Source organism: Pinus tabuliformis, chromosome X (assembly GCF_031772625.1).
Source record: "Pinus tabuliformis cultivar Carrire ecotype Pingquan chromosome X, CPIR1, whole genome shotgun sequence".
In the NCBI taxonomy this organism is placed as follows: domain Eukaryota; kingdom Viridiplantae; phylum Streptophyta; class Pinopsida; order Pinales; family Pinaceae; genus Pinus; species Pinus tabuliformis.
Genome location: NC_142308.1, coordinates 1,541,925,721 through 1,541,949,449, shown reverse-complemented (window position 1 = coordinate 1,541,949,449; position 23,729 = coordinate 1,541,925,721).

The window sequence follows — 23,729 nt, the reverse complement described above, 5'->3', positions numbered from 1 at the left end:
TCGATACACAAGGGGTGCGCTGAAGCCAGGGTGAGTTTTTCAAACCCCGGAGGCTCAGAAAGACCAGGAATCAAGCTCAGAATGCAGAATGGAAAGCATGAAATGAAAGAGCTCAGGTTTAGCTCCTACCTGGTCCAGACGGCGCCGAGAATCATCCACCGAATCTCCCGGAATCAGCTGATGAAAATCAAGGGGGAAAAGTCACCTCCAAAGCTCCAACAAACCAAAGTTCAAATGAAATGGTAAAATGAGAGGTAAAATCACTTTTACATTAATTTTTACGTAATTCGAGTAAAATATTAGTGTTCTAACTCATTTTTCAAACATGTATTGTTCATTTCTAACTAGTTTGATGAAGCAATTGAAAATGCAGTACAATTTTTAAAAGAACAAAGCTATTTATGGTAAAGTCAAGAAATGACCATTGTATCGAGCAGTTTTAGCACATAGTTCAAGCTCGTTAAAAAATAAACATAAGTCATGAGCAAATGTTTCCCCCAGTGTTTAAGCTCAATAAAAAAAAAATGAACCGATTTCCAGTAAATAACCATCGTGAATGTAGTACTTCAGCCTCTAAAGCCCTGGTCGTGTTCTCATTATCACCTCCACTCTGTATTGGCCGATCATTCACCTCCATTTGATTGTTTACCCCTTTTGAGGAACAGCTGCGAAGAGTGATCCCACTAGCCATCCTTGTAACACTACCGTGATTGGAAAATTCCAAACCTTACCTGGAATCAGTTGCTACCCAATTTTATCACTCGTTCCTCAAAAGACGAGTCTCCTTTAAGCTATTTTCAACTGACTCGTAAAATATGAAAAGATTGCTGAGCCATTGGCCTCTTCAGCTCGTTAAAGGGATCGGAAGTGCTATCCCTCCTCTAGATTTTAATCTTTTTGGACCTGAGGGATTATTACACAAAAAGATCGAGCGCTTGTTTTGTTCGGCTCGTTAAAAGTATCGAAAATTCATCCCTTCTGTATTGTTTTATACTTTTTTAGACTTAAGGGATTAGATGATGAAAAAGGAATTTTGGATTTTCCTTTACGTTCCTTTTTAGACTCTCTAAAAATGAAAAGGACTGAGTTATCTTTGTCGTTAAACTCGTTAAAACTTAATAGCGACAAACTTTTCCATAGCAGACAAGAACGAGTTTCACTATCGCTAGGCTTGTTAAAACATAGCGATGGGTTTGCCCGAAGGGAAAATTATAGAACAAGCATCTGTTATCCTCCTCAAGCTTGACAAAAATAAAGAGGTACTGGTCAGCAATGACTGGGAAAAAATTGGGAAGAAAACTTGAAGAAACTTTGTTGGTAGAAAGTCGCTCTTGAACATGACACTTTCACTCTGCATCCAAGTCAGGTTGGGTTGTTTCATTCACCGGTCACATCACCATGGTACCATCACACCATCCACATTTGGGGTTAATGCTACCAATCCATCACGTCAGTGTCGCCGATATGTTCAAGAGAAGTCATTCAGAGAATTCACCTGTGTCTCACCCGCTACAATACATTTATGCTCCATTCTTTCATGACCGCCACCCTAAACCTTATATCACCAGATCGTTTTCACCTCCATTAAAATCATTTGCTCTGTTCCATGTCATTGATTTGGGATTCATTAAGGCCCTCCTATGACGGATCGCTTCTTGTCGACATCATCTCATTATCCAAGAAGTCGATCTAGGAACACCTCGTTCAGTACTTTGAAGCTTGCATGCCTCAATGGCAAGTTTCTCACTTCCGGCGAGAGGTTTACATCAATGACCTTCGACCAAAATATTTTTCATGGTGTTCGACGCCAAGTCCTTTATTCACACCATGTGAATGGTACAACAGTACCTTGAGGGTCATTATCATTATCGGTGATTCCTCTTGCGCCTATTAACAGCTCACATCATTGGCTGGTAATCAGGCGATGTCTTTCCATGTTCGACTCCAGAACATCTCTCACATGGATCCACTTGTACTTCGAGTGAAGATCGAACGAGATTGAAGACTTCGGATCTAGTTTCATCCATCCGGGCTGCGATATATATTCATGGAAATAAAGACATCAAATGTACATCATTGCTACATAGATAATCATCCAATCAAAGGGATGATGGCTCTACCAGAATCATCAGTCTACACTCAGACGATTGTCTGTCTTATGTACATGAAAATGAATTTATAAAGCTGAGCATGGGAATGCCCACCTCAGCTAAATCATGAAAATATTATGAAGATAATGTGTTGTATTGTATCTTATTACAGGTCTCCTCTCAGCTTGAAAGAACTTCGGATCCTCATAATAAAGCATTTCACCCGACATCAAAAGATTAACGACCTCATGCTTTAGGGGGCAACTGTTATAGACATTTTTGGGCACTGCAACCCCAAGCATAAAATGTCCATAAACCAAGGGCTCCTAAGTCCCTAAAAGTGTTGTTCCAACCCCTAAAGGAACAAGGTCAACTGATTACAGCTTCTCCCAGAAGTTCTCCATGAAAAACTGCTCAGAACTGGTCAAAACAGGATCATTTCAGCTGCTCCATAGGCAAAGTGCATTGCATCTCACCTAAATACACTGTGTGGGTGCGTTGCATTTCAAAAATCCCTTCTATGGGGTGCAATGGGTGAGAAGTGACAAATGGCAGTGTCATTCCGCGAGGTGGAGAGGCATGGAATCTTCCAGAAACTTCTCCTGTGACACTTGCCTCTCTGAATTCGACCAAGGATGAGTAAGAGATCATCAATCTCCAAGTGGAAGCAAGAACTATCAGAGGGAAGACACTAATCAAATCACAAGCTGACTCATCTCCCTTACAGATATCTATATATGGATCCCTCATCCCAGAGATCCAGAGGCTGGAATTTTGCATAGTGTAAGGAATTGTTGTTGGTTTCTTGAGGCAGCATCATAAGTGTTGGGTGATCTAAGCTTTGTATGAAGTGAAGAAGGGCTTACTTGCTGAGAGGATGATGCTGGGTCAGAACAACTGGTTGTAACTCCCTTGGCTCTTTCTTGTTTATCAATAAAAGCTATTCAAGTTTTCCTCCATACTCTTGTGTCATTTATTTTTTGTGCATTTGTATGGTCAATTTACATCTAATCCTAGATTGTTTATGATTATAGATCCATGTTCTTGTATAGTGTCATGCTATTGTGATCCTACAGGTACTCTGTGAAGTTGGGCGTACAAGGGAGCAAGTAGCGAAAGGCTATCAAGAGAGAGAGGAATCGAACTAGGAGATTAGTGCAAGACATAGGTTGGTCTTCTTTGTTCTTCTCTCATATATATTTCATAAAGGAAAAACGAAAGTAGCTTTACTTTGTTTGTTTCTAAGGTAGCTACCACACCTTAGTGGGATAAGCAGTTCTGTGTAGACACTTTTCCCTGTAACAGGGTGGTATTTTTTCAGAGGATGCGATATAACGTGGGGCTTCCACATAGCAAAAAGGCGGGCAGGGAAAACCACGAATCTCGTGTGCTTTTGAGATATTAAAGATCAGATTTTGGAGCGCGCGATATGGGATGCAGGGCGTTGGATCTGGAGGTGGGTGATCGGAGGGTTATCGCATGGTGGAATTGCGAGGGATGAGTCGAGGTGTGGGGTCAGTTTTATTTAAAATGTAACATGAAGTAATATATGTGATGGGTATTAAAATAGAAGTGGGGACCATGGGTTATATGGCGGAGGGCTATAACCCATATGCAAAAAAATTTAGGGATTGGGATATAATGTAGTGGGAGGGTTAAATATATAAAAACTATAGGCTAGAATAATATAAAGGGTTTATGGAATATGAGAGTGGGTGTTTAGAAAAACATTTGGGATGAGTTAAAAAGGTATCAGGGAGGGTTTTTCAATGGGGCCCAATACATTTTAACTTTTTAAACTTAGGATAAGGGGGTTTTAGTGGGTTTACAAGGGAAAAGGTAAAATGAAGGCGAAGGGATATTTTTACAAGGGGAAATGAAGAGGGAAGGGTCCTTTGAAATCAAGAAGGGGAAAATTAATAGGGAATGAAAAGTAATGAAGGGAAATTAATAATATAGACGTGTAAGGGGTTTAGTGAAATGAGAGGAAATTAGTAAATGAGCTTTAGTATTCATGCCTAAAATTATATAGAATTTTTTGGGTAAATACCCAAAGTAATATACAACTTTTGTGAATGTCATTTTCTTTGATAATTCCTCCTACACATGAAACACGGGATTAAGCATGATGAAGGAGAATTTGAGCTAGCAACCTTATGCGTTCCAAAACCTCTTTTACCTACCCTTTATTTACCATAGCATTTTCTCTTCATTTATTGGGTGCATTTGAGCTTGCTGACCCTTTATTTCTTTTTATTTGATAAGAAAACTATCTAATTCTAATCTTATAACTTCCAATGGCTCAGATTAAACTGATGAGCTCATTATTATCCTCTACCTAACTACTAATCTGCCAAGATTAAACAGTTTGGCTAGATATTTATTCTCTATCTATCAGCATGAAATTTACAACATGAATGAATCAACATTAAACTATTTGACCATCATGGATTGTGGCATTTTTGACAAGCTGCACACAATCTTATTTTGCAAAGCAAAGTAAAAGGTAGTGGCATTTGAATTTGCATCACTTTTAGAATCTATTTTTATCTCTTTTTGTGGGGTTCATATTTTTTACTCTTTTTTGATCTTTTTCTTTTATGAGCCCTTTGATTTTTCTTTTAGGACTTCATCCTCTTTACCTTTTTCATTTTTTAATATGGGAAAACATTTTGCAGAAAGCAAAAGTATGTACAATACTACAAGACTAATCATAGCCAATTCAAAATTATGAATCCCATTATTATAGGACCCTAATAGTACGGTCTCAAACAAGAACCACGTGAACCAAAAGTGAAGCAGATGAAAACCTCTATCACATCTTGGTAGAAGGTAAATTGCTTATTATTGTCTTATATGTTGATGATTTGATTGTAACTTGTGATAAGAAGCTGATCAAATCTTGCAACGAGGACCTTGTAAGGGAATTTGAAATGAATGACATGGGTCTTATGCACTACTTCCTTGGGTTGGAAGTATGAAAAGGTGATGGGGAATTGTTTGTAGAAATTAATGTGTAGATTTTAAACTGCTTTTGAAATTTTCTAAATCATTAGACTGGAAGCTACTCTATTGATTTGCAGAAGTAAATTCATGATCAAGAACACAAATCATCAACATGCATCAAGATTCAACACACATACACATATATTTATCTAGGTGAAAGAAACTGCTCAAAACCCCTTACTATTTGTATTGCATTAATCAAAGAATCTGGATGAATACAATATGCTTTGCTCAAGCTTGAGCTCAAACTGTACATGTATCTTCTATCCTCTGCCTAACTGACTTACCTTGGCCACCTAGCCAAAATTTTGAGCCTCAACGCTCCTATTTCCTTTCATTGTTCCCTTCGGAAATTTCCCTTATTATTTAGGAATTTCACACCAAGGAATTGCATAATTACCATAGTGAAATCTTCTGAATCCATGCACCACCTGTACAGCTTATATTAGTTTACAACTGATAGTACACTATCCTTGAACTCCAATCTCAACTGGGTAACTCGAATTGTCTGCATGAAAAAAAAATTATGGGATAATTTATTAGTTAATTGGATAATTAGTTAGTGTGGAAAAAATTACACACCTGCAACTTTACCTCCACTAGTTCTTCTAACAGTGAGAACTAGTTAAACTGAAAATAACTCAAATTGACTGAAATATATTGCTACATTTAGAAATCAATCATGTAGAACTGAACTCAAGTGTCTCCAACATGAATTTACTGATTTAACTGAGTGACAAGAGCCATGTCACCTCAGTTAACTAGCTCCAAGTATTCTGCTAAAATTGAAATTCAAATTTTAATGTAGTTTGACAGAGGAAAAGTCAAAACTAGATTTTATTTCTACATTTTCAACACTCGCTCTCAGCAAGTAAGGGATTATCAGATAACCCAATCCTCCTTCTATGGAACGTGAATTTTCCTCTTGAAAAGGCCTTTGTTAAAATATTTGCATCTTGTTCCTCTATTGGAATGTACGGCAAAAAAATAATCCACCTCTGCACAAAATCTTGTAGATGATGATACCAAATGTCGATATGTTTGGATTGATCATGAAATAATGGATTCTCAGAGATTTTGATACAACTCTAGTTTTCAAAGTAAATCACTGTAGGATCCATATTCTTACCAAACAACACAATAAGAATATTTCTCATCCAGATAAACTCACATGTTGCTTTACTTGCAGCCATGTACTCTTCTTCTGCTGAGCTGAGTGCCACAAATATTTGCTTCTTGTTGTACTAAGAAACTGATGTTGAACCAACACTGAAAATTCATCCTGATGTTCTCTTCCTGTTTGATGGACTCCCTACCCAATCTACATTTGTGAAGCCTTGCAGTTGCACTCCCTCTATTCGTTTGTACCAAAGACCAAACTGAGTAGTGCCTATGAGGTATATCAACACATGCTTCATTGCATTCAAATACAGTTTGGTTGGTCTAACCATGGCTTGACTATGTTGGTTAACTGCATAACACATGTCTAGCCATGTGTTCACCAAGTATATGAGTGAACCAACAATTTTCCTATAAATGGTATCCTCCACTTCCTCACGTGAAGTGGCATCCTATTTTCTCCAATTAGATACTAGAGGAGTGTCCATGGGTTTGCTACTCTCCATGTGGAACTTCTTTAATATCTCATTTGCATACTTGCATTGAGAGACAAACAATTCCCCGTCTCCTTGCCATACATCCAAACCAAGGAAATAATGCATGAGTCCCATGTCCTTCATCTCGAACTCTCTTGTAAATTCTTCCATGCAAGATTTGATCAGTTTATCATCACCAATAAGGATCAAGTTGTCGACATATAAAAAATAATCAATAATTTACCTCCTACCACAATGTGATAAAGGTTTGCATCTGCTTCACTTTTTATGAAGCTCAAACTGGTTAAATAGCTTTCGATCCTAGTATACCAAGCACGAGGTGCTTACTTGAGTCCACACAATGCTAACCTGAGTATGCACATATGCGACTCTCTGTGAAAGGTCTGAAACCTCTCCAGTTGCTCAATATACACCTCTTCCTCAATAAATCCATTGAGTAATGTTGTCTTGACACACATTTGGTGGATCTTCCACCCCATCTACGCTGATAGTGCTATAATTAACCTGATGGATAAGTACCTTGCTACTGGAGCAAAGGTATCCTCATAGTCAATTCCCACAACCCGAGAGAACCCCTTGGCCACAAATATTGCCTTGTGTTTCTCTATGCTCCCATTTGATGCATGCTTTACCTTGTAAAACCATCTTGAACCTACCATTGATTTATCTACTGGTCTTGGGAGCACCTCCCAAACATTGTTTCTGACAATGGAATTATATTCTCCTACCATAGCATCAACCCATATTGGTTGCTCTATAACTTCCTCAAATGAGGATGGATCTATCTTTACCAACCCACTCATCAGATCCATGTAGCCAATGTGCCGATCTGGTGACCTCTTATGCATGTTCTGTGATTTGGGTGCTCCCACATTCTCTCTAGCATCCTGCAATAATCTATCAGCTTCCTTAGTTTGCTTCCTTCCTTCTCTATATGTCTCTGCTTGGGTGCATTTCTCTACTCTCTTCTCCTCTACTTGTGGCTACTCCACAACTTTCTCAGTTTCTTCCTTTGGAGCCAAAATATCCTGATCAAGATGCAACTAAAGGTCCCTTTCAAGAGAACACCTCATTTTCTTCTCATCAAATTTCGCATCCCTCCTTACCACTGCCATCTTGAGAGATGGAAAGTACACATGATAGGTGTGACGTGTATCATTATACCCCACAAATATGCCCAACTCTACTATAGGCTCTAGCTTTTTCCTTGCTTCCTTGGAAACATAACATTGAACTAATGATTCAAAGATCCTAAAGTATGACACATTTTGTTGCATGCTTTGGCCCACAAGTGTAGAGGTAGACTTTGGTCATGCAACATCACTCGTGTTGCTCCCATAATACTTGTGTTCTTCCTCTCAGCCACCCCATTCTATTGTGGGTTATGAGGTGCTATCAACTCCCATTGAATTCCTTCCTTTGCACAAAAATTTTTAAACACATTCAACACGTACTCACCACCGTTCACTCCTAAGATCCTTCACTTTCTCGCCAGTCTATTTCTCAACAAGTGCTTTAAACTCAAAAAAATTGGAGAATGTCTAGTCTTCCCTCTACATGAAGTAGATCCAGAACTTCTGTGAGAAATCATCTACAAATATAACATAATACTTTTTCTTGGTAGTGGAGGCTATCAAGAAAGTTCCACAGACATTAGAGTGAATCCTTTCAAGGACTACATGCGTCGTGCTGCCCTGATCATTGAATATGGATTTTGTGTACTTTACCAACGTACACCCTTTGCATGTATCCCACTGCTCTAGTGCTCCATTGGGGAGGCATGTAGAAATCTGTTGCATGATCTTCAAAGCACCATGATGAAAATGCCCAAGTCTTATATACCATAACTCACTGACATCTCGGCTTTGCACCTTCTCTGGTCTTGTGCTAAATGTTGCATAGTCCTTCACATCTAATTTGTAGAGATTCTTTAATCGAACCCTGACCTAATTCACTTGTCCCGTGGTGATATGTCTTAGGAAAACCTTCCTTTTTTTGAATATCACATCATAGACACAGTACTCCAACATAAATACAAAAATTAGATTCTTCTTCAGACCTGGTACAAACATCACATCCTTGAGCTTAAGAGGGGAGCTCAAATCCCTCTGAAAAGTAATTGTACCAATACCAGTCATGTTATACCTTCCATCATCTCCCATCTCGATGTGCATCTGGAGATCCTTCTCCTCCAAGTCACTAAAAAATTCTTTGTTGCCCATCATGTGGAATGAGGCACCATTGTCGAGATACCACACACTACCCATCATTGTGCTTTCCATGCATGAAATGAGGGTAAAATCAAGTTCAAACTATGAATCCAAGGCTTCACCCACTGCTTCTCCTGAAATCTTCTTGCTTGCCTTCTTGTGTGTACATTTTGTGGCATAGTTTCCCAATCCATGACAATGAAAGCACTTGATTTTGGAAAAGTCTTTTTTCTTTCCCCCTTGACCAGATTTTTCTTTGGATTGGTATTTATTCTATTTCCCTTTCTTTTCCTTTCTAGCCAAGGCACAATCCCCTTCATCCTCACTCTTGGATAAAGTCCCATCTCTATTTCTCTGCCTTAGTTCTTCCTGCAGTAGATCGAACCATAACTGCTCCCAACTTGGTAGTTTTTCTCTACCATTTACCAAATCTTGATAACTATCCCAAATCTTGAGAAGGACCAAGAGGGATAGGGCTACCAAATCATCCTCAGGGATGGTAATACCAATCCTTTCAAGTTCATCATGACATTGTGTAAACTTTCTCGGGTATTGTGGAATTTTTTCATTCTTTTGCATCTTAATACTTCGAAGCTTTTCCTTGAGTGCCAACTTCCTATGGTCACTATTGTTCTCAAACAACTCTGTCATTTTTTCCACTTCAAAAATGGAGTCTCTTTCCCATGGAGATTCGAGACAATATGATCTTGAACTCCCTCCAATATGATCCTCATCGCTTTAGTCACATCCTTCTTCCACTAAGAAAGATCCTGGGCATCATATGCTGGGGGTTTTGCTACATCTTTCTTGATGTATTCTAGCAACCCATTATCATCCAATGCTTCCTCCATGTGGATCTTTCATGCCACAGAAATTTTGGTTCCTTCCAAGGAATACTCGAGCCTGAGTCCATTGAAATCCATCTTCTCAGTGCTAGAGAATACCTGTAACACTAATATTCAAATTCAAGCCTCCTGCAATGAAAACTTCGAAATCTCTTCTCTACTGTTAATCTAGCTCTAATACCATGTAGATATTAATGTGTAGATTCTAAAATGCTCATGAAATTTTCTAAATCACAAGACTAGAAGCTACTTTATTAATCTACAGAAGTAAATTCACGATCGAGAACACATATCATTGACATGCATCAATATTCAACACACATACGAAGAGATTTATCTATGGGAAAGAAACTACTCAAAACCACTTACTATCTATATTTCATTAATCAAAGAATCTAGACAAATATAATATGCTCTACTCAAGCTTGAGCTCAACCTGCACCTGTATCTTTTATCCTCTTCTTGACTAACTTTCCCTGGCCAATACTTAGCCAAAAGTTTGAGCCTCCAAGATCCTATTTCCTTGTGTTGTTCCCTTGGTAAATTACCCTTATTATTTAGGAATTTCATACCAAGTAATTGTGCAATTACCATAGAAAAATCATCTGACTGCATGCACCACCTGTTCAACTTGGATTAGTTTAAAATTGACATTACATAGCCCTTGAAATCTAATCTCAATCTGGTAACTCAAATTCTCTGCATGCAAAAATTATTTTGGGTTGATTGATCAATTAACTGGATGATCACTCAGTGTGGAAAAAGTTACACACGCACAACTTGACCTCCACAAGTTCTTCTGATGGTGAGAACTAGTTAAACTAACAATAACTCAAATTAACTTGAACAGATTGCTACAAATTAGAAATAAATCATGTAGAATTGAACTAAAGTGTCTCCAACTCGAATTTACTGAGTTAACTGAGTGACAAGATCCATGTCACCTCATTTAATTACCTCCAAGTATTCTGTTAATATTGAAATTCAAATTTTAATCTAGTTTCACCAAGGCAAAGTCAAAACTAGATTTTCTTGTTGCATTTTAAAAATTGTTTGTCCTTCAAGTATGCAAATGAGATACTACAAAGATTCTGCATGGAGAGTTTTAAACCCATGGATATTCTTGTAGCGACCAACTAGAGGAAGGAGGATGCCACTTTAGGTGAGGAAGTTGATGCAACCATTTATCAACATCTAGTAGGTTCATTGATGTATCTTGTGAACATATAACTAGATATATGCTATGCATTCAACTAGTACAAGCTATGGTTAGGCCAACCAAATTATATTGGAAGGAAGCTAAGCATGTTTTACGTACCTTAAAGGCACTACCCAGTTTGGATTATGGTACAAAAGAATAAAGGGAGTGAAGCTATATGGCTTCATAGATGCAGATTAGGCGAGGAGTCCATCAAACTGAAAGAGTACATCAAGTGGAATTTTTAGTGTTGTGTCCACAACTGTTTCTTGGTATAGTAGGAAGCAAATATCTCTAGCGCTGAGCTTGGTAGGAGTAGAATACATGGATGAAATTCAAGAAGCATGTGAAGTGATCTAGATGAGAAAGATACTTGTGGGATTGTTTGGTCAGATGATGGATCCAACTGTGATCTATTGTATTAATTAGAGTTGCATTAAGGTCTATGAGAAATTGGTATTTCATTATCGATCCAAGCAAATAGATATTTGGTATCACCATTTACAGGATTGTGTGCAAAGGCAGATAATGTTGCTACAATACATTCCAACAAAGGAACAAGATGCTAACATTTTGACAAAGGCCTTGTCAAGAGGGAAGTTTGAGTTCTACAAGTGAAGGGTAGGGGTTGCGAAAATCCCTTTCTTGCTCAGAAGGAGCATTGAAAAATGTGGCAATAAATTCTCAATTTGATTTTTCCTTGATTAAATTGAGAAAATTTGAATTTCTACATCAACAAACAACTTGGATGTAGTTAACTTGTGTTACATGGCTCATGTTAGCTAATTTACTCAATAAATTCAAGTTGTAGGACTTAGAGTTTAGTTAAGCATGTGCGATTGCTAATTTGTAGCAATCAAAGCCAATTATTTTAATTTTTTTTCAGTTAAATGAGTTCCAAATATTGGAGGAACTAGTGGAAGGTTGGTTGTGCAGTGGGACTTCAATCAAAATCAATGATCATCTAGTTAACTTATCAATCAACCCAAAATAACTAACGTGTGCAGAGAATTCAAGTTCCCTAGTTGTGGTGGAGATTCCAAGGGAGTATAACATTAGTTGTAGACTAGTCTTGAGTGTATAGGTGTTGCATATAGTCAGATGATAAACCTTGGGAATTATGCTACTCATTTTGGAGAAATTCCTAAATAACAGGGGCCTAATTTCTCAAGGAATTGCGCAAGGAAATAGGGGCTCAAGTAGAATCAGAAGATGACTAAGTTTGGTTCAAAGCTTCTCTGTGAAAAGAGAGATAGGTTATTAACTTGCAGGTTGTGCTAAATTGAGCAAAGAAATTGTAATACATCTCTATCCATCAGATTAATGCAAGCATGAAAAGGGGTTTTTAGCAGATTTCTTTCCTTGGGAAAAACAATATTGTGTGCATGTGTTTTATTTCTCATTGCATGTTTGTGATCGATGTTCTAAATTGTGAATTTATTTCCACAGAGCAATAGAGTAGGTTTGTGTCTTGTGCTTTTGATTAAAATTTCATGAGAAGTTGCAAATCTACACCATAATTTCTACACAGATTATCCAGAGGAATTAGTGGCACACATAAACCACCCTGGACAAATACGGTGTAAAAACTCCCAAGCCTACTCCATACAAATCATGGTTTCCTATAAAAGGATGATGTCAGGTTAATGACTGGAAATTAGTTGTCTAAGGAATCTGTGTGTTGAGGTTGATCCCAAGCCTCTTATGTTAAAATACATTATTATTATATTGAACGATCCAAACTAGGGATTATAACTCTAAGAGCCTGTAATTCCTAAGGGTTCCCCACATTGTTTCATCCTATACTTCGATCTAAGTCCAGGTCTAAAAGGCTCAAATCCAATGGGGCCTCCCTCCCATCAAGTGATTAAAAGGGGATCACAAGGATGGTTGACACCTTTTTAAATTTGACCTCGATTTTCTTCCTATGAGTCACATTTTTTCTTGATTAAGATGTTCCATATGCTCCCTTATTCTCACTAAATGACTCCTTAATAGTCAAGGGTACCATTCCTGACTATTTTAATTACGCCAATGCCTCCAATTCCATATCTACTAATACTGGGTCATATGTCCTACATGAAGGATCCCCAAATTTAATTAGGGGGTATAGTAATCTAGGTTTGTATCAGGCCCATATTCCCCCTTGGGTTGGGCAAGAGAAAATGTATAATCCTCTATATACATCACACCAAGGCCCAAACTATCCTATAATCCGATTATCACCGAGTCTGGGATCCAGTTAAAACCTTTGATGGTGTAGATGGCCCTATCTTATTAGGAAATTCCATTGAACCAATAATATAGTCAACCCCATCCTTTCTACCACCCTCTGACAATATTCCCCACTCCATGCCTTCAGAGACCATATCCGAAATGTGCCTTCCCCCCCATCCATTGTGGCAACGACAGGGGAATCCCCCACAATAGCCTCTTGAGCTAAGATCATGAAACACCCCACTATGGTACCCCCCAAAGTGAGCAAGGCAATATGCTAGTAGATAAATAGTCTTATGGAATCCCAAACAATGAAAGGGAAAAGCCCAATAATCCAAGGATTGAAAAAAAGAGTTAGCACCCCAATTCAACTCAATAATTTCAGGGAAATCTCTAGAAAGATCCATCTCAACAACTACGCAGGCAATCCTCTTGTCGAGGCATCCCTAACTTCCTTCCTCCCAAAAAAAGAAAAGAATCCAATGTGATTAGCAATAGCCATGATAGTCGGCTTCACCCACAATTCCATAGGGAGACATGACATCTTAACCCATATAATGTTATTCCTAGGCATCGCCTCGAGGGAATTAAAACTCGCAAACCACTTATGGAGTAACAGAAACCCCCTATGCTTGAACCATATCCTCCTAGCTACATTATAGGTTTCGTCCGGGCTTAAAAAATGAAAAGTGAACTACCCATTGTATAAAAAAATTACCTTTTTCTTGTAAGTAAGAATTGACACCCAACACTGGCCTACCCACAATTTCATCTACTCTTCGCTCATTTGTGATTAGGACCACCTGCGAACCAGAGCCTTTTTCTAAAATATTCAACCTGGTCGATAAATAAATCCTCCCCCAGAACCAAACCCTGTCTCTGAGATGCTAATTTCATTACCTTATGCTTCCTCATTTTACCTATCTTGACCACCCCTAGAAATCCCCCCCACTCTAACCTATGTTCATGCTGACCACACCCCCCGTTCACCACAGTGGATCCACTAGCACCCAACAACTGCAGATTTGATAGTTTTGAACCATCTATGATTTCTTTAATATGTTCGAACTATTGCACCACCACCTCAAACAGGGCCTCGGTCTCTGACGAAAACATTTGCACCAAAGATATTGGAGACTCCATCCCCCCAGACCCAACCAACACCACCGCAATAAAAAAAATATGGAACAAGATGCAAAGGAGAATAGAATACTTAGACTAGGAACCACAGAATGAAAAAGAAATAAACTGTCATCTAGTAACCATAAACCACTAGGAAATATCCGCAATTTGATTCTACACATAGGAGATTCCACGTCAAAAATTGTCACCAGGAGATAGATCCGACAAAACATGCCCTTCACCAACCATTACATAGTCCAACCCAGGCTTCCCAAAGGCGGATACCATGTCGACATTAGACAACAAGATATAGATCTAGTAAGGCACACCCTATTCCAATGAATATTAATTGGAAGAAAGAAAATGTCGCATCCGCACATCCCGCACCCAAGTATGAAACGTGATTGGGCCAACGTGGAAAAACATCCACCAACCAAGTCTAGAAACCTCAGACAAATCCTCATCTGGTAAATCCCGCACCTAGATTCACCCTACCCAAAAAGCCATAAATGTTTGAATGGACCCAAAAGTATCCCCCTCGAATTTGTTGCAAATACCTCTCGACAAAGAAGGGGAAAGATTGCGCCTAGTCAAAAAAAAAAAACTCCACAGTAAATGGAAAGAGCCTAAAAAAAAATCCCCTCTAATTATTCCAGTACACCACAATAACTGAAAACATCTAATATGGAAGAAAGATCCCAAATCATACCCATATCCGCCAACCCCATTAATGGAGCATAAATTTAAATCATAGGTTGGCACCTACCTTGTTGAACTGACATGAAAATCAAGGATCGAAACTAGAGGAATCCCCCCTGCATATGCCTCCATGATTAAAAAAAAAAAAAAAATTCCCCCAAAGAAATTTGGATGCATATACAAAACTAAAACTGTGCACAACATGCACAAACCCTACACCATCTCAGGCTAATAGTAATCCAACACCATTTACACCACCATCCAAGGCTCCCCCATGAGAGTATTTCTCCACCTTATCCTATGGAGCTTCCAAATTGTCCTCATCCTCACATATTTTCATGAGCAACTTCAAAGTATATGAATTCCCCCCCTCCATGTGAGCATCATGGACCCCATATATCAATGAGAAACAATGAATCACTGAGATTGCAAGAGTAACATCCAAAGGAAAACATATACACCCTAAACGATCACTCGTCACTACACAGCAAAAGTGTGACTGATCCAGGTGAATGTTGGTGGCCACCTACCTTTTCCAATTGGACCCCCACCACTATCTCTTTCAGTTTTTCAGTTTCCTTAATTGTAGCACAATTTACTATTTTTCACAATTTTTCAGGTCCTGGACTTCCAATATCGTTTTGAGGCCCTAAATGACGTTTTTTTGGGAAAACTAGGGCCAATATGGGTCTTTGACCCATGTTGCCCACTCAAAAGTTGTATTTCTTGAGTAGATATTTCTAACAAGGTATTATGCGCATCAAACAAAGATCGTATACCAAAGTTCCAACCACGGGAAGTTGATGTACCAATTTACCCAAACGGGGCCCATAGTTTTAGCGCTTCATCTCCAAGGGTTAGGTTTTTGGATGTTTAGGATTTTCCATTGTTTGTCAATAATCAATAAGCCTTTGAGCCTCATTGTAACATAGTTCAGAGGCATGTAGCTACCACATCTCTTCTTAGAGATAAGCTACCATCACCCAAGCTAGTCTTATTTCCATTCTATTTGTAAGCATATTTCAATATTTGATATTAAATGAAATGAAGTGTTATTTCTGCTGCATTGTTGTATTTATGGTTATATCATTAATTTGTTGCGTTCATGTTTAAGTTCAGATTAGTGGTATCAGAGCGGTCTACTCTTTCTCTTTTTTCTTTGCATGTCCCCAATGAGGTCGGGATATAAGGAGTTAGGGCTTGAACTAGTCGAAACTTTTCAAGACTAGTCTCACAAATCCCAATCGCCTCCCATGGTGGAAGAGAAGAAAGACGATGGGGCAAGAGATCCTTTCAAAATCTTGCTCAAAGAAGCCCTCAAGCGATAAAGGAACGCAATGATGGATAAGTTTGCCCAGATCCTTCAGTGGCTACCTAAGGGTGACGCATCTCCTTCCAGCAGCAACTCTGGAAGTACCACACCCTTTAAGGTACAATTTAACTTTGACATCCCCATATTTGAGGGTCAGATAGATGTAGAGTTCGTAGATTAATGGTTAAATCTTCTACAAGGATATTTTTCTATTCATGATTTTTCCAATCGGGAAAATATTACTTTTGCACTTCTCAAAGTCGCTCCCCATGTCAAGGACTGGTGGGAAACCTACTGTGAGAAAAAGGACGAAAGCACACCCTCACTATTTTTGGCTTCACCCACTTGGGATTCACTCCAGGATGCCACAAAGGAGAAGTAATACCCTGTCGAGAGCTATGAGGATAAATACATAAAGTTGACCACATTGCGGTAGGGAAGGGACCAAGATGTGCCAGAGTTTACCAATGTTTTTCATACCCTTTGCACGAAGTTGGGTATTAAGGATTCTAAGAAATATTTGGTACTCAAGTATCGTGGCTACATACACATGTACACCCAAGATGATATGGAGTTCCTAGACATCTCCTTGCTCAACATGACGTACCGATACACTATCAAGATTGAGTAGAAGTTTAAACAGAAAAAGGGAGAATTTGGATTTGTGAATCCAAAGCAAGGGAAAGGCACCCCAAAACTACAAAGCAAAGGGAAAAGCCAAGGTGGTGCAACCCAAGATAACCTGTCGAAGCCGTAAGAAAATAACAACACCACAAAAACAAAGAAGGACACGGGAAAGTGGTGTGAGCTCCATAAGAGCTCCACTCACAACATGAGTATCGCACCAAGCAATCACTAGTGGCCGAGCTGAAGGCTTCCAAGTCAAATGCATTTTTTGACCCTGAGTCAGAACTTGACATGGGGAATGAAAAAGGGAAGAAGATCATTGAAGCAGAGCCCAGTGCCACTATGGCCACCACCAAGATCTAGAAGATTGAGCTTGAAGATCTAGAGGAGGGGGAACGCGTATTCCACTCACAGATGTGGGTGAAGGTTTCTCTACTATAGTTCATTATCGACAATAGGAGCCAAAAGAACCTCATTTCAGCAAAGGTCATGAAGCAGTTGGTCCTACTACCTACAAGACATCTGTAACTGTACACCATAGGGTGGCTTCACCAAGGACGAGATCTCCATGTCAACCAATAGTGTTGCCTTCCCTACAACATCAAGCACTTCACGGATGATGTACTATGTGATGTTGCTCCTCTGGAAGTTTGTGATGTATTATTAGGACAACCATACTTGTTGAAGCGACATGTTGTATATGATTCTAGAACCCGCTCTGTTATTATTTCTTTGGGTAGTAAGTTATACAAGATACTGGAGGTATCCCTGCCTATCACCATCTCTTTGATCTTTGCTAAGAAATGCAGTAAGATCATCTCCCAAACTGGGAAATTTGTTTTCTTTCTGATTTGCTCTCAAAGTAAGGTGAAAATCATAGCCACAATCATGGCCCCTGGGAAGGGTTCCTCCATGCAGCAGAAGCAGGTGGATATGGTAATGGAAGAATACAGGATATCTTCTCCTCACCCACAGGGATACCCTTGCACTATCAGGTCAAGCATTTGATCGATATGTTGAAAATAGCAACAAGAAATGTTAAAAATAGAATCTAGAAATTCCAATTTAATTTGTCCTTGAATTAAATTGTGAATTAAAATTGTAATTCTTTCCTCATAGCAACTTGTAATTGTAAACTATGTTAAGTTGACTTAGTTAACTTAGGAATTTCGAGTTTGAAGTCTTTTGGAAGTTAGGTATATGTTCTCCCTAAGTTTAAGTGCTCCACAATGAGTTTAATTGTGAGTTGTAATTAGATAACTCAATTTACTGAGTTATGTTTAGTTAAATTAGTTCCAAATTGTTTGTGGAACTATTAGAGAGTTAACAGTCAGTTGGTGCACTAGTGCATCCACAAGTGTCACTCTAGTTCACTGAATATTCCCTCATCAGAAACTCATGCATGTGAGTTCAGAGAAACACCTAGTTGAGACGAGTGTAGGGGTAGTGTACTATCAATTTTATGATTTACTGCGTTGTAAATATCATGCATGCAATCAGAGAAGAACCTAATTTTGGATTGTGCAGTTATGGATGAGGAATTTCCCTTTAAATACGAGCTAATTCTCTCAGGAATTGTGCAAAAGAATTAGAAGCTTGGAGGCTTGGAAATTTGGCTAAGTATTGGCCAAAGGAAGTCATCAGGCGGAGGATAGGAAATACTTGTGCACGTTAAGCTCAAGGTTGAGCAGAGCACATTATATTCATCCAAATTATTTGACCAAGGGAGCAAGGACATAGTGGATTCGAGAGCTGCATAATAGGCTAAGTATTTGGCTTGAGATAGCTTGTGAGCTAGGAGATTGATCATACTAAGTGTTGGGATTGTTCTTGTGAGAAAAAGCATGTATTATCATCTTGGATTTCTAATTAATGCTCATCTTGGATTTCTAATTAATGCAATATAGATAGTAGGGGTTTTGAGCAGTGGCTTCCCCAAATACATCTTGTGTTATGTGCCTTTGATTCTCTTCCTCTATTGATTATAGTTTGCTCGATGTTTATGGGCTTCCACTGTAAAGAGTAGAATTAGATTCTTATATCTTGCTTTAGAAAATTGCATTAGCTTGTGAATCTACAGGATTTTCTACATGGTGTTAGAGTTGAGAACAATATGCTAGAGGAGATTTCGAAGTTTTGAGTTTTAGGTTGTGGATTTGCAGAGCATATTTGAAAATTTTTGTGCAAAATTTTTAGAAACAAATAGAATATTTGGATTATTTGCAAAAAAATACCCAAATTTAAAAAAAATATCGGCCGAATTGGAGTTCAGATAAGGGAGATATCGCTGATTTAAAATCAACTCTCTTTCCAGAAAAATTCGTGACGATGGGACAGATGGAACAGATTGATGTGCTAGTCAAGAACCTTTATTCTCTTGAGGTTCAAGATGCATGCAAACCTTGAGGAGAAAGGCAAAGGTTAGAGACTTTTTGGCTGATAGGGAGAGTAAATTACCTCTCAACAAGCAGCCCCAGAAGAAGCCTCTGAAGCAGCTTTAGGAAGTTGTGGAGCAACCACAACTAGAGAAGCTGAGAGCAGACCAAGTGGAGAGATCTGCTCAAGCAGAGAAGAAGCAGTCTCAGAATAAGTCTCAGACAATTGTGGAGTAGCCAAAATTGGAGAAGCTGAGAGGAGACCGAGTGGAGGCATCCAGTCATGCAGAGACCTCCAGTAGGGGGAAATTTCGATCCAAATTGGCAGAGGGATCATATGCATCCATACCTCTAGGTGTGAGGTGGGGAGATGTGAAGTGATAGTCCCAAGAGGGCTGAGATTGGGCAGGGTCCATTGAGAGGTTTTACCTCATGGATCGTACCTTGCTACGGGAACCCAAATTACATAGTAGCGGGAGGAATCAGTGAGATTGATGCAGTCAAAGATTAGAGTGATAGATGCTAGAGCAGTCAGATACTGAAGACCGCAAATAAGGGTTGATAATGCATAAAGGTGATGAGCCCCAAATTGGGTAACTTATTGGGCTCATTTTTCCTAATTATCCTTGTTCAGTCTCCTTGTTCAATCCTCCATTTTTCATAGCTTATGCATTATTTTTTATTATGTTTATGTCATTTGTACGAATAAGGGTGGTCACTCTTCCTAGGTGGCTAACACGTGCTTATTTTAGGTTTTCTGACACATGTTGGAGCAAAACCGAGCAATCATGGGCTAGAAGACAGCCAAGCTTGAGGTGAGGATTCGTAGTGGGGTTGTCTATGACATTAAATAGCCCTTCCTCAGGATCTTCACCCCCAAACTCCGAGCTCACAGGCCACCAAAACCGGATCTTGAAGGCAGCCAAGCAAATTTTGGAAAAGGGATTGTCTACTAACAGTTGGACAACCAAGTCCCCCAGATTTAGGAGGATTGCTAGGGCCCTCGTGGTGTACAAATGATAAGGCCTCAGCCTTCGTAAGGGACTTTTTTGAAACCATTGCATATTTTTGCACTACAGTGCTGTCAGCTTTAGCTCGTTTTCTTGTAGCCATTTTGGCATAACTCTTGACTGATGACTATTTTTTGATAATGATAATCAGTCCTATTGCATATCAACTCTGAGTTTTCTATAGGAGTCGTAGCTCTTAGGGTTGGGCCCAACCTGAGAGCCTAGGGCCTCCTTTATGTACTGTTATCTTTCCTTTAAGCATCGTTGTTTTCCTTTTGTGCATTTGCAAACGTATTTCTGTTAGGTAGATTAAGTTGTGTTGATTAACTAGGTCACTGTTTATGAATAGAATGCTTCAGATGTTTAGAATAGATTGGTAGGATAATAATAGGAAAAAGGCTCCAAAAAAGGGTCAACAAACACTTTTGGTTTCACCTCTTCCTTATTGGATCAGGGGCTGGAATTGAAGTAATCGTGCTGTCCCAAACAAAAACACTAGTTTTCTTTACCATGCAATCCTTAGTGTACTGTTTTCATTTGAAGAAGTTGGTTATGTGTTCACATCTCTGAAATGTTTCATTTCATAGTTGATATACATGGTTCTCTTTCAAATAAAGTTGTTGTTCATTCACTTTATTGTTAGTTAGATTAGATTATCTAGGACTTTGATTACTCGCAAGACTTTGTTGATTCAGTTGAATGTATACGGTGCAGAGCATCTCTACCACTCTTTCATCCACCTAAGCTTCATCAGAGCCATATGCTCCATCTCCTAGCTAGGTTTCTCGTCTCACATCTGTCCTCTTGCCCACGTAACCCTACCTTTTTGTGCAATCATTGTTTCAGCCTTCTTTGAGCTAATTTAGCCATCTACACCTTGTCACCACTCCATCCACCAGTCCCTGGGCCACTTCAGACCCCTATCCTACCTCCATATCCATTCATGCATCTTCCCTCACTCACCCATCCTCCAAAATCCAATTTTTAAACATCCTGTAGAAATTTCTGAACATCCTGTAGAAATTCCTGAACATCTTGAAGAACCCCTGCAGACTTCATGTAGAAGGTCACAAATGAGGTTTCTTGATAGCCAAACTTTGTGAAACTCTCTGGAAGGGTGTTAGGGACTCCTTAGACCCTCTCCGAACCTTCCTGACCTCTTCCAAGCATTTCTCCTCCTTGATCCACCAAAGAACAGTGAAAGCATATGCATGATAAAACTGACGACTTAATCAAAAATACAAAAAGATGTTTTCTTCAGATAGAGGTAGTCTAGACACATGTATTTTACCTTCATAGAAGTAATGGCATCTCTTTCAATAGTTTGCATTCTCTCCTTTGCATCAGTAGGACTAGCTGGTAGAATTAGGGTTTGTTAGGGTTTGCGTTTTCCTTTAGTTTTTCAATCTCTTTTCACAAATAGATTAGCTTCCTTCAAGTTATCTTTCATCCATCAATTAAAAATCTTCTTCTAAGAGCTCATAGAAGTTGGCTTAAGCTCCTAGCGGACTTGTGCCAGCTGACCAAGTGACAGCTGTGGCAAGAGCTAGTACTTGTGCATACTGCACCGTTGCTTCCAAGTTTGTTACGAACTACCGGGTTGATAAAAGTAAAGACGGGAGTCCCAGGAGTTGCAACATTATTGATGCAATACTGGAGCCCACCAAAAGGCAGAGTCAATATAAGTGTATATTTTTCAGTCAACAGAGGCAATAGCATTTGGAGACTTTGATTACAGATGCATCATACTGATTCAGGTTGGATGTTTTTTTTGTTTCTAGAGTTGTTGTAGCAACAACACTAGAGATAAGTGTTTCATGCAGAACATTCCAATGGTTAAGGATCGGGATCGAGTTCAATTCCTTTCTTGTTGAGGAGTGTTGAAATAGCAACAAGAAATGTTAAAAATAGAATCCAAAAATTCCAATTTAATTTTTCCTTGAATTGAATTGTGAATTAGAATTGTAATTCTTTTCTCATAGAAACTTGTAATAGTTAACTAAGTTAAGTTGACTTAGTTAACTTAGGAATTTCGAGTTGGAAGTTTTTGGAATTTAGGTACATGTTCTCCCTAAGTTTGAGGGGTCCATGATGAGTTTAATTGTGAATTGTAATTAGATAACTTAGTTTATTGAGTTATGCTCAGTTAAATTAGTTCCAAACTATTTGTGGAACCAATAGAGAGTTAATAGTTAGTTGGTGCACTAGTGCATCCACAAGTTTCACTCTAGTTAACTGAAGATTCCGTCATCAGAAACTCATGCATGTCAGTTCAAAGAAAGACCCAGTTGAGACTAGAGTGCAGTGATAGTGTACTATCAATTGTATCATTTACTGAGTTGTAAATATCATGCATGTAATGAGAGAAGAACCTAATTTTGGATTGCAAAGTTATGGATGAGGAATTTCCCTTTAAATATGGGCTAATTATCTTAGGAATTGTGCAAAAGAATTAGAAGCTTGGAGGCTTGGAAATTTGGCTAAGTATTGGCCAAAGGAAGTCATCGAGCAGAGGATAGGAAATACTTGTGTAGGTTAAGCTCAAGGTTGAGTAGAAAACATTATATTCATCCAAATTATTTGACCAAGGGCACAAGGAAATAGGGGCTTGGAGAGATACATAATAGGCTAAGTATTTGGCTTGAGCTAGCTTGTGAGCTGGGAGATTGATCATACTGAGTGCTGGGATTGTTCTTGTGAGAACAAGCATTGTATTATCATCTTGGATTTCTGATTAATGCAATATATATAGTAAGGGTTTGGAGTAGTGGCTTTCCCTAGATACATCTTGTGTTATGTGCCATTGATTTATATCTTCTTGTTCTTATTGTTTTCATCGATCTATTGGCTTCCACTAGTTGAAAGTAGAAGTAGATTCTTGTCCTGTGCTTTAGTAAATTGCATGAGCTTGTGAATCTATAGGATATTCTACATGATATGAATCCTGGAGCACCTATGCCCAGTGGGAGAATATATAACCACTCCATTCTATAAAATGAAGAGATCAAGCAGAAAATCCAGGAGTTGCTGCAAAAAGGGCACATCTGACCAATTTCCTGTCTTATGGGAGCTCGATTGTACTTGTACAGAAGAAGGATGGGACCTAGAGGCTTTGCATTGATTATAGAGAACTAAACAAAATCACTGTTAGGAACAGGTATCCAATCCCACGAATTGATGACCTTCTGACCAACTCAAGGTAGCCAAGTATTTCAGCAAGATCGATCTAAAGTCTAGTTATCACCAGGTTCCAATAGAGCCCATCGATGTATGGAATGCCACCTTCAAATCCAAGGAAGGCCTTTATGAATGGTTGGTTATGCCCTTTGAGTTGAAAAACTCCCCTGCTACTTTTATGAAGTTAATGGATGACATCTTACGACCCTTCACCAACTCATTTGT